This window comes from Oryctolagus cuniculus, chromosome 21 (genome assembly GCF_964237555.1).
Source record: "Oryctolagus cuniculus chromosome 21, mOryCun1.1, whole genome shotgun sequence".
In the NCBI taxonomy this organism is placed as follows: domain Eukaryota; kingdom Metazoa; phylum Chordata; class Mammalia; order Lagomorpha; family Leporidae; genus Oryctolagus; species Oryctolagus cuniculus.
Genome location: NC_091452.1, coordinates 25,925,889 through 25,942,393, shown reverse-complemented (window position 1 = coordinate 25,942,393; position 16,505 = coordinate 25,925,889). Strand labels below are relative to the sequence as shown.

At 52.5% G+C, this 16,505-nt stretch overlaps 1 long non-coding RNA gene across 1 annotated transcript in view; it reads right to left on the bottom strand.

Moving 5' to 3' along the window:
* Positions 1-7,234: 7,234 nt before the first annotated feature.
* The window catches only part of LOC127488352 (uncharacterized), a 100,505-nt gene continuing 91,234 nt past the window's right edge, over positions 7,235-16,505 (bottom strand). Inside the window, exon 5 of the long non-coding RNA XR_011385165.1 lies at positions 7,235-7,562. This is a non-coding gene — a long non-coding RNA (uncharacterized lncRNA). The remainder of the gene's footprint in view (positions 7,563-16,505) is intronic.

The following is a 16,505-nucleotide window of genomic DNA, read 5'->3' as shown; positions in this document are numbered from 1 at the left end:
AATAGGCTCCTCCCATGGTGGAATGTTGGGAGTGTGGTGTCCCTGGGCTCTTCCCTTGGTGGAACATGGGGAGGTGTGGATCTGCCCAAGATGGTTCTTATGGGAGTTTGGTGTCCAGGGCTCCAGCCAGGATGCCACATATGGGGATGTGGTGTCCATGGGCTCCAGCCAAGATGGTACATATGGGGGCATGGTGCCCATGGGTTCTGGCCAAGATGGTACATAACGGGGTGTGGTATCCATCGGTTCCGGCCCAGAAGGTTCATACGGGGGCATGGTGTCCATTGGTTCCAGCCAAGAGGGTTCTTATGGGGGCGGGGGGTCCATGGGCTCCTCTTCCCCAGGTGGCGTGTATGGAGGAGTGGTGTCCATGACTTCTTCCTGTAGGGGAGCAGAGAGGGATGAGTTTTTTATAGCTCTCAACTTTCAGGGAACATATGGGGGTGATACGTCCCTTGATACTCCCCATTGGGGAGTATAGGGGGACAGCTATCCATGGCTTCCTCCTGTGGAGGAGTATCAGGGGGATAAAGTGTCCATAGCCTGGATAATTGGATGATGTACTTCGCAGGTTTGCTTCCTCTGCCTTCCATTGCCGGTTCGTCTGGTAGGATCAGGTGTAGTCAATACAGGTCCTAGAAGGGAAAATGCAGGAAGGATGTGTACTGCTGTGCACCTGGGTGACCTCAGCATCACCTCCCAAAGTGCTTTTGCTTTCTGTTACAAATGAATTATGTGTAAAGGTTGATTTGAGGATTGAGAAATCAAAAAGAAGCTTCCATATGCCGATTTGACCCTGAAATGGCCACCACAGCTGACATGATAGCTGGCCAGACAGGGGCCTGGCACTTCACCAGTGCCTTCCAAACTGGCCACGTGCTTGAGCCATGTTCTACTGCCTTCCCAGGTACATTAGCAGGCAGCTGGATTGGAAGTGCAGCAGCTGGGACTCAACCCAGCACTCCTTTGGGATGCTGGTGTTGCAGGCAGTGGCTGAGCCCACTGCACCACAGCACTGCGCACACACGTGCTCCCCGCACTTCTACCACACCTCCCCTACAAGGCTTTCAGATTTCCATGATGATCAGGTTACCTGGCTTAGGGGGTGGTGGCATCCTGGCCTTGCCGATGTTCACTCTATTGGAGCACACGCATTGTCGAGTCTGAAGCCCGCAGAGAGTGGTCAGCAGTGCCACGATGGCCTTGAGTTTTCTCAGCATCAGATTGGGTTGTCTGACTTTTGGTCTGTAAGACCTATGGTATTTTGCCCGTGGACCAACTTATCCAGGGCCAGAGGCAGGAGTGTGACCCAACCTGGACCTAGGGGCCCCTTAGGTCAGTGGTCAGCCCCCATTGCTGGGGCAGGTGAGGGGGGCAAAATTTGCTCCCCAAAATTTTTGACAGGAAGCTAGAGAGTCTCTATACTATGTAGATTTCCCAAAGCACTTTTGGCTGCTATCTCTCTGAAGGGCTAAGGCCAAAAGGCCACATCTACAGAAGATTAGTCATCATAGAATGGGCACTTGTCACAAAATCTGCTGGTATGGGTGCGCATTATAGAGAGCAGGGCTTGGAAATGGGTGTGTCGAGGGCACAGGCTAGGGAAGGATTTTGCCAAGGAGTTTGCCAACTCAGGAGTTGCTCACTGTGCAGATGACACAGGAGGAAGTGGCCCCGGCAAAGGCTGCCGATCCCCTCTGGACTCTTGTGTCCCTCCAGGCTCCTACTGAGGGCAGAGGGTGTCTGTATTGAGCATCATGAGTTGTTGGTAGTGCGGTGGCCCCCTCAGTGCTTTTCCAGGGCCTAGAGCCCTCAGGGCACTGGGCAGGACCCATTGCCCGATCCCTGACCCTCAGGTGGGTGAGTGCTAGGAGCGGTCTCTTGGCAAGCAGGTCCTGTAGGCTATGGCCGCATTGGTGTCACCCAGTGTGGGTCCTCCTTCCCTTGTCCTGGAAACACTGAGGAGAGAGCCCTCAGGGCAGAAATGCATGTGCCCCTCAGAGCCTGAGGTGCTGGCAGCATAGTTTTGGGCCAGGTAGGCTGGGAGAGACATGCTGACCATATAACTGAGATTCCATTCCTGCGAGTTCTCTGGGGAAACGCCAAGTTGGATTTCCACAAAGACCTGTTTATCAATCTGTTGCTGCTCCATTCCCAGATCTAGATCCTGAGGTGACCCAACTTCATCCTCTTATTTAAAAAAAATTTTTTTTTTAAATTTATTTGAATGACAGAATTAGAGAGAGAATGATCCTCCATCTGCCAGTTCTCTCCCCATGTTGCCACCACAGTCAGGGCAGGTCAGGAGAAAGCCAGGAGCTTCCTCCATGTCTCTCACATGTACAGGGGCGCAGGGACTTGGGCCATCCTCTGCTGCTTTCTCAGGCACATTAGCAGAGAGCTGCAAGTGCCTCAGGGTGTGGGATCGCACATTGCACCATGATGCCGGCCCACATCCAGCTTTTCTAGAGCGTGTCTTCATGTTTCAGTTGTTCTGGGCATAGCACTGTGGGTCCTGTTGCTTTTCCCATCTGATTAGAGTCCCTTTTCTTCCTGTTCGGCAGAGTAATGAAACCTTAGGGCCGCACGATTCTTTGACCCTCTGCTCTGTTGTGACTGTTCCCCTTGGTGTGACCTTTGTACAAATGGAGCCTCACCCTCTGAGTCTGTGCTTTCTGTTTTGGGTTCTGCAGATGCCGTTTAGAGAATTTAAGGGCGAAAACACAGCCAGCAGTGATTTAAATCCTTAACGTTTCTCCTGCTCTTCATTACTCCTGATGTACCAGACTTCCTGTGGGCAGGATTTCACTTTAGCCTGAAGAATTCCATCCACTTGGTGCTGTTTTGATAGCAAGTGGTCTTCTGATGACTGCTCTTAGTATTCCTTCTTGTCCATCACCCCTCCTTTTTCTGCATAGGGGGCTGAGATCCTTCAGGGTGTCTTGGTTCCCTGGAGATTCCTGGGGAGGTCTTTTCTTTCCGCACTTGGAGGACAGGGTTCTAGTATCCTGTGGACTTTGTGTTTTCTGATGAGAAGTCAAACCCTCTCATGTGGGTATTCCCTCGTTGGGAGGGTTCCATTGGCTCTGATTTCAAGATTTCTCCTTTTTTGTGCATTGCTCACAAGTCCCTGTAATGCTTCTGAGCTACTTGGATTGTATTCCTAAAAGGGTGATCTCCCTGGCCATTGGATTCTTTATGGATTTTGTTGTTCACTGTCCCCCCCTCCCATTCCCCCCCCCCCAGCATTTCAGGCTCCCAAACATTAGGACTCTTGCTCTGGTTCACACATCTCTGAGGCTCCATTCATTTAGCTTCCAGCTTCTTCCCTTCTTTTTGTTCTTCAACTTGTACCTTTCTGTTGATTGGCATGTAATCTGATCCTTCCTCTTTTTCTACACTCTGGCCCTGATTCCATCCATTGCATTTTGATATGTATGTTGTACGTTCAGGCCTGACATTTCCAGCTTGTGTTTTTCATGTAATTCTTCGTCTGATCGGAACATTTTCTTCCCATTAATTTCAAGAGCATTTGCCTTTCCTTCTTTGGAAATGGTTAGAGGAGATGCTGTCCCTAGTCATTCCTCTATGAGGACAGGTTCAGAGCCAATCGGTGGTCTTTTTCTTTGAGAGCTGATCAGACTGTCCTAGTCATCTCTATGTTTTGTTGTGTACTGCTCCGTGGTATTCTGGACAGTGTGGGAGACTAAAAGCTCTCAGGAGGATGCTCATTTCCTTCTCTGTTGCTCTGTGAAGCAAACCACATAGCGCACATCTAACTGATCTTGGTGTTTTGGCTCATGTCCTACAGTGGTGCCCCTTTGTGCAGTTTTCAACTCATTTTCATGGAGCTGTGTCCACTCAGACCTTGTCCCCTTCAGAGGTCACCTGGAATCAATTGGTTGGTTCCATGGGGTCTCAGATCTGCAGTCATTCCTCTTCTGAGGCGTGGCCTGTGTATGTGCCGTCAGAGGGATCTCACATCTTGTGCTGATTCACCTGCAGACTATTTGTCCCCTGCAGCTCTCTGATGTGCACAGTTCTCCTGACCTTTGCAAGTGCCGCTCTTCCATGTTCTTCTCAGTGGTGTTTACACACATGCCGTGGTCCAGAACCACCGAAAAGAATAGCTGTAAGGTCAAATAGTATGAGAAAGGGATACCAGAGATTTTCCTCTTATTCCTTGGAGAACACTCTTCTTTTTGGTTCTTTTTAACTGAAATATAGTAATTTTCAATGTTATCCATTAGCCACTGCAGAGACATTAGGACAGCTTTGTCAGTGAAGTGAGATGAACAAAGCAAATTGGTATAACCATCTCTTTGATACCCCAAAATTTTCCTTTTCACATTTCTGGAGAGAGACAGGGATTCACCCTTGGTTTTCCTTTCAGTCGTTCCCAGACTTCACCTGCATTGGAGGAGGCTGAGAGAAAATGAGGTGAGAAACCCACCCTGACCCCCATCAGGCTGTTGTTGAGATTTGCACTTAATCCAATCTGCCTCTCAGTGTGGCCTTCTAAGAGTGTTGAAGAATGTGCCCTCTGCTCAGATTTCACTTTCATCTGTGTGAGTGATAGGTTATATGGAGCTCTCCATCTTGTCCCATCGAAGTGTTCCAGCTACTTTCATACATATTTACATTTCCTGCAGGACAAGATTTCCTCCTCTGAAAGGAGGAGGATGATCCACTGTGTCCATGCACCACCGTTTGTTTATTCCTTCATCCGTCAGTGGATGCCGAACTTGTTTCCATGTCTCAGTTGGTAGGGATAGTGCTGCAGAAAACATGGCAGCATATAGATGTTTCCATCCCAGTTTCAGTTCTTCTCGCAATTCATCCAGAATCGGGATGCTGGGTCATTCTCAGTGAAATAAGGCAGTCAAAGGAGGACCAGTCCTCTGTGATTCTACTTAGATGCACAGGTGATATTCCAGCTGCCAACCTCATAGAAACAGAAGAGGGGTCTTGCTCTGAGCTGGGGATAGACATGGAGATTTGGTGTTCACCAGAAATAGTTTCAGATACACAGGAAATGAGAATCCTAAATATCTGCTCCTGAGCTTATATCTTTCATTGACTATGTTGTCTAGATAGTGGATGTCATGTTACCTTTTTGTCCCACAAAAATAAAAAAAGTCAGACTGTTCCTGGCCAGAGAATGATGATAGTCGATAATTGCCATAGTACTACATTCAAATATCAAACTGTATGTTCAAGTGATTTCGAAGACAGAAAATTCAAATTATTTAGGAATTAAGAAATTAATAAATGGCTCATGAAATTTGTCATTTTCTTTTTAAGGTCTTCCTTTTTCCTTTGGTTCACCCCCCATGTGGCCCCTGCGGCCCGCACACTGCTACCAGCGTTTCACAAATCTGAAGTCAGGAGACAGGTGCTTCCTCCTGGTCTCCCTTGAGGGTGCAGGGCCCAAGGACTTGGGCCATCTTCCACTGCACTCCTGGGTTACAGCAGAAAGCTGACTGGAAGAGGAGCAACCGGGACAGAATCTGGCGCCCCAACCGGGACTAGAACCTGGGGTGCTGGTGCTGCGGGTGGAGGATTAGCCTAGTGAGCCACGGCACTGTTAAATTTGTCATTTTCAATAAGTAATTATAAGTCTACAAGATAAGATTTCTATGGTTATTGCCATTTGTACATGACTATACACACAAAAATGTACTAATGCTTTCTGACCTGCAGTCCTCATGGAAGGACCTCCTTCATGCTGCATGCATAAGAGAAGTCCTGACACTCTAGACAGTTCCTGGAAACAGAAGGTGCTCAGCACAGGTGCATTGTAGGGAGGGGCCATGTAGCCTAGTGTCCACATTGGAATACCTGAGTTCCATTCCCAGCTCCAGCTGCTGACCCCAGCTTCCTGCTGATGCAGACCCTAGGAGGCAGTGGTGATGGCTGAGTAATTGTTTGCTGCCACGCACATGGGAGACCTGCTTCCAGGTCTCAGCATCAGTTCAGTCCCTGTCACTGTGGACATTGAGGAGAGAAACCAAGAGATGGGAGTTCTGTCTAGCTGTGTCTCTGTCTGTATCCCTCCAATAAATACTCTTTTCTAAGAGAAACATGTGGTACCTCCTGCTCCCACTTCTGGATTGTTTCCCTACCTGACTAAATGACAACTCCACCCATATCCCCCAGAAGTTTCTGGGAAAGCCCAGGGCTTTCTGAGGGCCCCAGTAGGAAATTTTCCACAACAGATCCTTGCAGTATGAGCAGTGCTCTCAGGAGGAAGCTGTGGCGATTGAGAGTGGTTATGGCAGGAAAGGCTCAAGCATGGCCATGGGTCCCGCTCAGCCTGATCCCACAGAGACTCTGATGTGCCACTGGGACCACGTGACACGTTCTTGAGCCTGGGGGGTCTCTCGGGTTTCTCTTCCCCATCAGTCTCAGGTTGGCTGTGGGGGAGATCCTGACCCAGTTCTCTGAAGGTTCCTCCAGCTCCTTCCCTAGCTGGTGGCTGAGTCTCCTGTGGAGTTCCTGTTGCCTGGCCAGACCCCTCAGGTGCCTGCCTCCTGGCAGTCCCTTTGTGAGACAGTTTCTTTCCTGGGTTTCTCTGTTCCCCTTTGCCTCTGAAGCTGCCATGGAGTGAGGACTCAAGGCAGCCACTGAATTTCAAAGCCCATGAATCCAGTAGCTCTGAAGCATTGTGTGCCCTGTGAGCTGTCCAGATCACCGGGGGTGATGGGGAATGGAGGCAGGCAGGCAGGAGCTGAGCAGGGAAGAGGAGGTGGGTACTTTCCAGGGGGCAGGGGCCAGGGGCAGAGGTTCAGGCTGAGGAAAGAAGGCATGGGGTGGGAGGATGCAGAGGTCAGTCAAGGACGTCTCCACCCAAGAGAGAGGCAAGGAGCGGGGGGCCCTCTCCTGGGAGGAGGAAGGGGAGAAAGGAAAGGTCAGAGGCCCTGATGTCAGTGACCAAACTTCTCCTTCCTGGGGTGTTTCCTGTGTGATGTCCTCAGAAGGCCCTGAGTCTCACCCCTTGGGCTGCCTCCTCACTGGGTGTGGGGAACCTCCCCCAACCAGAGAACTCCAGGGAGGTTGCAGATTAAATAAGAGACTAGAAAAAATGAGACCAAGCAGGATGTCTGATTGACAATGAGAATGTTTATTGAGAGTTTATTGGATGCAGGGGTGGGGAGGGCCAGGATATCAGGGAAGGGGTAGAAGGAGAAGCCCTTTCCTGGGGTCCTGCAGCTTCCAGACCCCATAGGTGGATGAGAGTTGGTCCCTAAGGACAGCGTGCAGGGGCCACGCTCTTCTCTGTGGTTTTCCCCTCATGGGTGACCTGGCAAGTGAAGCGGCTATGCGATGTCCACTGTCCACGTGACAGGCTGAGGAAGTTCTGGCCATGTACTTGTTGCTCTGTTTGGAGGGCTGGGTGGTGTCCACACCCTGGATGATGGTGGCTCCATCTGCCTTCCAGGCCACCGTCACTGTGCCTGGGTAGAAGTCACTGATCAGACACACCAGGGTGGCCTTGCTGGTCTTGAGCTCCTCTGAGGAGGGCAGGAACAGAGTGACCAAGGGGGCAACCACAGGCTGACCTGCAGGGACAGAGGGATGTGACATAGCAGAGATGGGTCTGGGTGTTGGGGAGCTCTCTCACAATGCAACCATCTGTCCCCATCCTCTCCCGCCCCCCGCCAGGGACCATGCTCCTTTCTCTTCCCCTCCTGCCCATCAGCTGCCTAGGGAACAAACAGTCCTGCCCCCTCCCAAAGCCCTTCCAAGTCTCTCCCAGTTGAGTTGACCCTTCTCATCCCCTCTGCAGCCTCAGCTTCCCCTTCATAACTGGGCAGCCTTGCTCCTCTCCGGTCCCCAGAGGCTGAGATTGGAATCTGGCCCTGACCTGCTGAACCCCAGCCCCAGCCAAGGCCTCCACTTCATTCTTTCAGTGCCTGGAGACTCCTCTGAACAAAGGTCCCACCCTCCCAGCAGCACAGTCAGGGCTGTGTGGGGACGGCCCCAGCCTGTGCTCGGCATGTGAGGGAGGGTCCTGAAGCCTCCTGCCCCCTCAGGCTCTGTCCCAGTGAGGCCCCCCTCCCCCCCAGTGGCTCACTTTTGCTTTGGCTCCTGGGAATGCTCCCCAAACCAGGGCAGAGTGACCCCCATGGCTGCCCCAGCAGCCTCTCATTCCACCCGGCAGCCAGAGCTTCTCTGAGCTGCCCTCTGCTCCCCCATCCTGGGCCACTGGGTCTACTGTGCCCTTCAGGGAAGGCAGGAGGCCCAGCCATGGTCAGGGGAGACATGGGCCCCAGGGGCTCCAGATCTGCTCCTTTGTGACTAGCCCTGGGCTCTGGTCACCTCACCCAGTCTGTCCTGTCCCTCAGTGTCCCTGTGTCCTCATGGCCCAGCAGAGGCTCAGATAGCACAGCCTAGCAAGAGTCAGAGCCCTTTCCACCCTCTGCTGGCCCTCCCTCAGAGGGATCCTGTGCCTCTGGGTGCTGGGGTCACAGCCCCGGCCATGCCCCTGGGCCTCCTGGGTGCTTCTCCCAGCCTAGATGGACCTCAGGCCCTCAACACAGACCCTAGAGACTCAGGGGCTGTCTCTAATGCCTGCTGGAACCTCTGATCAGAACCAGTCTCTGCCCCTTCTCAGGGACCTTAGAAGAGGGAAGGAGCCCCTGTCCCTGAGCAACCCCTAGCCCAGGTCCCCAGACCTGGCCATGCCTGAGTGTTGGGATAGGAAGGCTCCTGCTGTGGGATCCTTTCTGTGAGCTGTCCTGAGACCATCTACCTCTCCCAGAACCCATGGTGAAAGGCAAGGACCCTAAAGCTGGGAGAGGCAGAAGGGCAAAGCCCCCAGGGAGAGAAAACAGACTTTGCACAGACAGCAGGAGGTGGGATGGCAGGGAGAGGCTCAGAGAGCCACTTACCTGTGACTGAGAGCTGGGTCCCACTGCCAAAGATATACCACCATGACTGAGACTCAGACCAAAACCCGTGGGGCCAGCACCTGGGGCCTGCCTCTTGGGGGCCGGGCTGGAGCGGCAACCTGTGGGGCATTACAGGCACAGGCTCAGCAGACAGGGCTGCATTCTCGGCACAGTGCAGAAAAACCTTGGGCCTCATTGAAGTCTCCGTGCTGTGCAGTAGCTCTCGCAAACTCATCATCACGGATTTCATCCAGGGGCTATAGGGGAGTCACCACTGGGAGCACAGGCCAGGCCCCTTCACCCTCTTCCTAGGCTGTGAGCCCCTGGGCCCTGGGACCCTGTACTTTGGTATCGGGTGGGTGGCAGGCAGTGAGGAGGGGGCCAGGAGTGACCCCACAGGCCACTGGAAATTTCCAAGCTCCCTGCCTTCCCCTGGAGGTGAGTTTGGAAGTGCTGCCAGTTCTGCTCACCCCCCAGGACCATGGTTGGTGGTGCAAGACAATGGATGTAAAAGTGGGCTTTTTGTCAGCAAGTTTTCCTAAGTTTCTTTTTCAATTGTGATCAAGCATAGGTAATAAAATTTCCATCCTGAACATTTTGTTAATGATTTATTTATTTATTTACAATTCAGAGTTACACAGAGAGAAGGAGAGGCAGAGAGAGAGAGATGTCTTCCATCTTCTGGTTTACACCCCAAAATGACTCTGATGGCTGGAACTGGGACAATCCAAAGCCAAGAGCCTGGAGCTTCTTCCGGGTCTCCCACATGGATGCAGGGTCCAAGGACCTGGGCAATCTTCTACTGCCTTCCCAGGCCACAGCAGAGACCTGAATTGGAAGTGGAGCAACCAGGACTTGAACCTGTGCCCGTATGGGATGCTGGCACTGCAGGTGGTGGCTTTACCCACTACACCACAGGCCCCCACTGACCATTTTTAATATTTATTTATTTTAGAGGGAGAGAGAGAGAAACTAAGGTTTTCTACCTGCTGGTTCACTCTGCCAATGGCTGCAACAGCCAGAACTGAGCTGATCCAAAACCAGGAGCTTCTCCCAGGTCTCCCATGTGGGTGCAGGGTCCCAACACTTGGGCCATCTTCTGCTTTTCAAGGCCATAGCAGAGAGAAGAATCAAAAGTGGAGCAGCTGGGACTTGAACCGGCACCCATATGGATGCCAGCACTGCAGGCAGGGGCTTAGCCCACAACACCACAGCACCAGCCCCATCCTGACCATTTTTTTAAGCCTGCACTTCAATGGCACTAAGTCCCCTGACATCACTTGGCAACCACCACCCTCATCCACCTCCAGAACTTTTCCTCCTGTGAAACTGAAACTCTGGACCCACTCAACACCAGCTCCCCACTCCCCTGGCCACTGTTCCCCCCTCTGTCACGTTATGAAGTTGGTGGCTCAAGCCCCTTGTGTACAAATGGAAGCATGCCCGGTTTGTCCAATGAAAGTGCTGCATGTGTATCACTGATGGGAGCCACCTGTGATGATTTTAACCAGCTGGTGTGTGGCTGGTGTAGCTTAGGCGAAACCATTAGCCACCAGCAAATGAATGGATCTCCAGTGACACCTCAAGTGCCACTCTTCACATTTGCATTGCAGCTCAGAGAAGGTTGTGAAGTCAGCTCAGGCTGGTTGCAACCAGAAAAGTAGGCCCCTGGTAGCAAGGGATGCTTCGTGGGATGTGGGTCCAGTTGTCTAAATACACAGAGGGGATGGGATGTGGGTTTATTACTGGCTGTTGGTTTTGTGTTGGTTGGCTCTTGATTTTGATGGGACACTCCTCTCCTGTCTGCTGGTTCACTCCCTGCATGCCCACAACAGCTGGGGCTGGGCCAGGGCCAAAGCAGGGAGGCAGGAAACTTAATCCAGGTCTCCCATGTAGGTGGAAGGCACCCAATTTTCTTTTTTTTTAATAGATAAGATTTATTTATTTGACTTGAAAGTCACAGTTACACAGAGAGAGGAAGAGAGGCAGAGACACAGAGAGAGTGTGTGTCTTTCATCCGCTGGTTCACAATCCAGATGGCCACAATGGCCAGAGCTGTGCCGATCTGAAGCCAGCAGCTAAGAGCTTCTTCCAGGTCTCCCAAGCGGGTGCAGGGGCCCAAGGACTTGGAACATCTACTGCTTTCCCAGGCCATAGCAGCAAGCTGGATTGGAAGTGGAGCAGCCAGCTCTCACACTGGTGCCCATATGGGATGCTGGCACAGCAGGCATCGGCTTTACCACAGTGCCACAGCACCAGCACCCCCCCTCCCCAATTTTAAATTTTTTTAAATTTATTTGAAAAGCAGAGTAACAGAGAGAGAGAGAGAGAGAGAGAGAGAGAGAGAAAGAAATAAAGTGAGATTTTTTTCCACCTGCTGTTCACTCCCCAAATGGCTGCAACAGCCAGGACTGGACTAGGTCAAAGCCAAGAACTAGGAACTCCATCTGCACAGGTCTCCAACAGGGTGGCAGGGGCCCAAGCACTTGGACCATCTTCTGCTGCTTTTCCAGGTGCATTAGCAGGAAGTTGGATAGGAAGTGGAGCAGCTGGGACTCGATCCAGGGCTCACAGGGGATGCCAGTGTCACAGGTAGGTGGATGCTTAACCACCTGTGCCATAACAATGACCCCAGCACCCAATGTCTTTAGCCATCTTCACTGGCAGGAAGCTGAAATCAGGAGCCAGACAGAGCCAGGTGTTGCATCCAGGTTTTCCAATGGGGGATGCAGGTGTCTGCCCCACTAAGCTAAACGCCTGCCTCCTAACTGGGAATATTCCAGAGGAAAATCTTTTGTAGAACACTGTCCTGGCACCTTTCTCTGAAGGGAGGAGGGAACCTCCACTGTGATATGGCCTTCACTAAACAAGTTCAGAATTGGTGAACTCAAGGGACTTCCATAGCCTAGACAGCTCATAGCAAGAGTCTTGGGTGATTGCTGATGTCATAAATAAGAGTGCCAACTGTTAAATCAACAACGGGAGTCACTGGGTACATGCTCCCCATGTAGGATCTCTGTCCTTAATGTGTTTTACTATGAAACTTAAAGACAACACTACTAGTCGAACAATACCCTATACCTTGTATGGTTGTGTGAGTGCAGCCTGTTGAAATCTTTGCCTAGTATATACTAAGTTGATCTTCAGTATATGAAGGTAATTGAAAAGGAAACTCGATGAAGGGTGGGATGGGAGAGGGAGTGGGAGAGGGGAGGGCCGTGGGAGGGAGGGAGGTTGGGGGGGAAAGCCACAACAATACAAAAGTTGCGCTTTGTAAATTCACATTTATTAAATAAAAAAAGGAAATTGCAAAACAAAACAAAACAAAACAAAACACTGTCCTGGGACATGCAGGCTCAGTTATCCTTAAGAGTCAAAACTGGTTGCAGATCCACTCTTGTATGAGCAAAAAGTTCACAGGAAAATGCAATTGAAAGATAAGTTTATTGTGGCATACACACAAACACAAAATCACTCAAGCCCAAGCAGTTTTTCCTATGAAGCTTTTTTCATGCATTTTGTGAGGCTCCCTTGGGTGAACGGGTTTCAGGGTGGTTTTGTTGTTGTTGTTTTTGGCACCAAAATAAACTTACCTTTGAATTTCACTTTCCAAGGACTTTCTGAAGTGCCCTTGTATTTTACCATTGACTGATCTGGAGTGCATCCTTGAGACTCCCACCACTTGAGGTTCTGTCTGTCCCTGTCCACTCAGGCCAATGCTGTCCCAAAGGCTCATCCATCTCTTTGAAGCTCTCCCCAGGCCCCCCCTAGAATGAGTTCTGTGCATCCCACATGCCCCTAGTGGGGCAGCCATCCCAGATATCCCCTGGCTCATGTCCAGCCGTGACCACTGGATTCTGTAACAGACAAACTCCCTGTTAACCACATGTGGATCCTGAGGACCACAAGGAAAGTCAGAACCCATGGGCTGATGGGACTGTGCTTGGATCCCTGTGTCCCACAAACCCTGAGGGCCAGGCATTGCATCCTGGAGGGTTTGCGGTCATCAGCGAGATGGGCAAGGCGCTGACCAGTAACAGTGTGTGGGTGCCCTCAGAGACATCCTATGGGGCGCGGGGAGAGCTCCCAGGAGGCTCATGACCCAGCCCAGCCCCCCCCAGTGCAGTGCTGGCCCACTCCTGACTCTAACCATAGCCTTGGAGCCTGGGGCAGGGTTGCCCCCAGAGGTCTGTGCTGAAGCTGCTTCCCACACTTGCACCCCCATGTGGGTGTGATACCACTGCCCACAGCATGGGAGCCATGATCCCTGCCTCCCCACACCTCTCAAGGCCAGGACAAGCCCCAGTCTTGGGGAGAAGAAGGGGCCGGCCCTAAACAGCACTGCTGGCTGCTCTGATGCCCCTGTGCTTGCCTACCATGGCATCTCGGGCAGACGTGACCACCATAAGCCACATCCTCCCTTGGTTGAAAACAGAACCGAGTCTGGCTGGGTCCTGGACACCCTCCGGGGCCAGACCAGTCCTCCCCAGGCTGGTGCAGCCACAGCTCTGGCAGCCCAGGCCCCTCGCCCCCCTGGCGCAAGCTGTGCCAAGGGCTAGATCCAGACCCACATAGAGGAATACGGGTCCTGAGCCTCTGTGCAGGGTCCCTGCCACCTCACCAGAGCCTTCCAGGTCCCTCTGGCACCCGCACATCCTGCCCTGCTCCCCTGTCACAGAAGCCCCTGCCAATCAGCCCCACCCCACAGGCCCAAGCTTCCTGCTAATGCAGACCACTGGGGGCAGGGGTGATGGCTCAAGTAGTTGGGGTTCTGTCGTCCATTTAGGAGACCTGGATTGAGCTCTGGGTGCTGTTGCAGGCATGAACCAGCAAGTGAGAGCTCTCTCCCTCTCTCGCTCCATCTGCCTCTCAGATAAAGAAATCAATAACAAAGGTTGCAGAACTCGAAGATAATTTACCTGGTACCACAAAGCGCATGTTGTTGATCCAAACGTACCTCATTGCTTTTGGGGAACTGTGACCCCAGATGAGGGTTGCTTTCCCCCAGTGGAAAATTTCTGTTGGAAACCGAAGTTTCTGATGCCTACAGCGTGGGGCCTCCTAACGTGAAAGGCCTGACCGGGGTCTGGCATCGCAGCGTCACAGAGACGGGGGAGCTGTGTCCACACTGCCCGAGAGGATGCGTGATTGACAGCACTGGCTGGCCCGGCTTCACGCTCATGCAGCGAGACCCTGGGGAGCGAGGGGCCGCCTTGCTCAGCTGTGTGTGTAGAAGGGCGATGCTGGGGGTGGAGGGCCTCTGTGCTCCTTCAGTTCTGGCTGATTCTAGGACGACTTTCTCCAGGCAGAAGTCAAGGCTGACCCTCCCAGCCCCACCCTGAATGGGCCTGGGGGTGGGGTGGGAATGGAACTCCAGGAGACCCACAGTGACCCAAGCAGCCTCATCCAACTTCCCCTGAGCCCTGCCAGGACCCCCAACCCCTGGGGAAGAAGAGGCCACGATCCTCAGTGCCACCCTAATCCCTCTGACAGCAGTTGACTGTGGCCTAAACCTGGGTCTGGCCTGCAAAGAGCTAAAAGCACAAACCCCAGAGACATCTGTGGCGCCCTTGTGTGTGAGACCACCTGCAGAGGGTGAGCCGAGGTCTCCCAGGTGCCCATCTCAGGAGCCACCATGACACACACACACATGCACAGGCCACACGCGGTATGCATGGCCCTGGCCTAAACCCCGCCCCTCCTGCACCCCAGCGGTCCCAGACAGCTGATGCCTTCAACCAGAGCAGGATCTCCGTGTTTAAGTCAGAATGTGAGCATTAAAAGCAAACACAAGCACACAACAAATAAAACTTCGTGTTGACCTCTGTGCTATTGGACAGAAAAGCCCAAGACCTTAGCATGGCTCCCAGGCCCCCTGGACCACTCTCCCCGCTCTTCCTCCAAGCTACTGGTCCCTTTGGTCACAGAACATTCCTGCAGTGCATGCCTTTTCAGCGCCTGGACTGCCCGGCTCTCGTCTGCCCCCTACAGGCTCTTCTGGGGTATGGCATCCCCCAGAAAGCCCAGGCTCAGGGGCAGTGCCCTCCGCGGCCTGCCCAGCTGCTCCTAGCATAGCGTTCACCTAACAGAATAGGAGTTTCCTTCATCGTTCAGTTTCTGTAGCCTCACAACGTACAGGCTTCCCCCACCCAGGGCAAGGGGCACGGTCCCCACATTCTTAACTATTTGTCCTGTGTCCCTTAAGGGAAAAAATACTCAGCTGCACACCTCCACCATATGCAACGATGGGTTTTCAGACACATGCTAATAACAAAGCCAAAGAAATAGAAATGAATGGAATTTTTAAGTTTGTCTTTAAATATTTGTATTTTATTTGAAAGGCAGAGAGAGGGAGGGAGCTTCCATTTACTGGTTCACACCCAAATCTTGCCACCCCACCCCACCAATAGCTGGGGCTGAGCCAGACCAAAGCCAGGATTCCACAACGCAATCCCAGTCTCTCATATGGATGGCAGGAACCCAACCACTTGAGCCATCACCTGCTGTCTCCTGGGGTGCCCATTAAGAGGAAGCTGGATTGGAAATAAAGGAGCCAGGATTTGAACACCATGCTCCCACATACGGAAGGCAGACAGCAGAACTACTGCCCCAAATGCCATCCCCCCAACAAAAGGGATTTTAAAAGTGCATTCATAAACCCAAAGTGAGGGGACCTTAACAACATACAGGTGCAGAGAGAAATCCGCTACGTCCAGCTGCCTAGGAGAGGCACTTCTTACAGTGGTGTCGACATCACAGGGGACATGGACAGCCGAAGAAATTCCTCAGGGAGAGACGGAAGCCTGGCCCTGTGGCTGGATGTGATCCCTGTGAGCCAGCCCCAGGTGTCTCCACGGGGTCCCTGAAAGCAGCCTCCTGCCCTCCTGGGGGACACCGCTGGCCCTGGGGACCAGTGGCGGGGACAGGTGCACCTGGCCCTGTGTATGTATTGTCCCAGTAGCTGCTTCCTGCTTGCCCCACTGTGGTGTCAGCAGGCCCCGTGCAGCCAGTGCTCCCTCACTTGAACAGATGTTCCCCTGCCCCTGACCCACAGCTGCCACCTCAGTGCCAGCGATGTGCCAATCGTTGCAGAATCTGGAATATTCTTTTCCTTTCTCTGTTGACCTTCTTTGTGCTCCCACCATCTCTCAAACTATAAACCAAAATAAATCCATTTTTTATAAAAATGATTTATTTATTTGAAAGTCAGAATTACACAGGGAGAGAAGGAGAGGCAGAGAGCGAGCGAGGTCTTCCATCCACTGGTTCACTCCCCAGTTGGCTGAAAAAGCCGGAGCTGCACCAATCCAAAGCTAGGAGTGAGGAGCTTCTTCCAGGTCTCCCATGTGGGCGCAGGGGCCCAAGGACTTGGGCCATCTTCTACTGCTTTCCCAGGCCGTAGAAGAGAGCTGGATCAGAAGTGGAGCAGTGGGCTGGCACTGTGGCTCAGTTGGTTAATCCTCTGCCTGCAGCGCTGGCATCCCATATGGGCACCAGGTTCTAGTCCCAGTCGCTCCTCTTCCAGTCCAGCTCTCTGCTGTGGCCCGGGAGGGCAGTGGAGGATGGCCCAAGTGCTTGGGCCCCTGCACCCACATGGGAGACAAAGAAGCA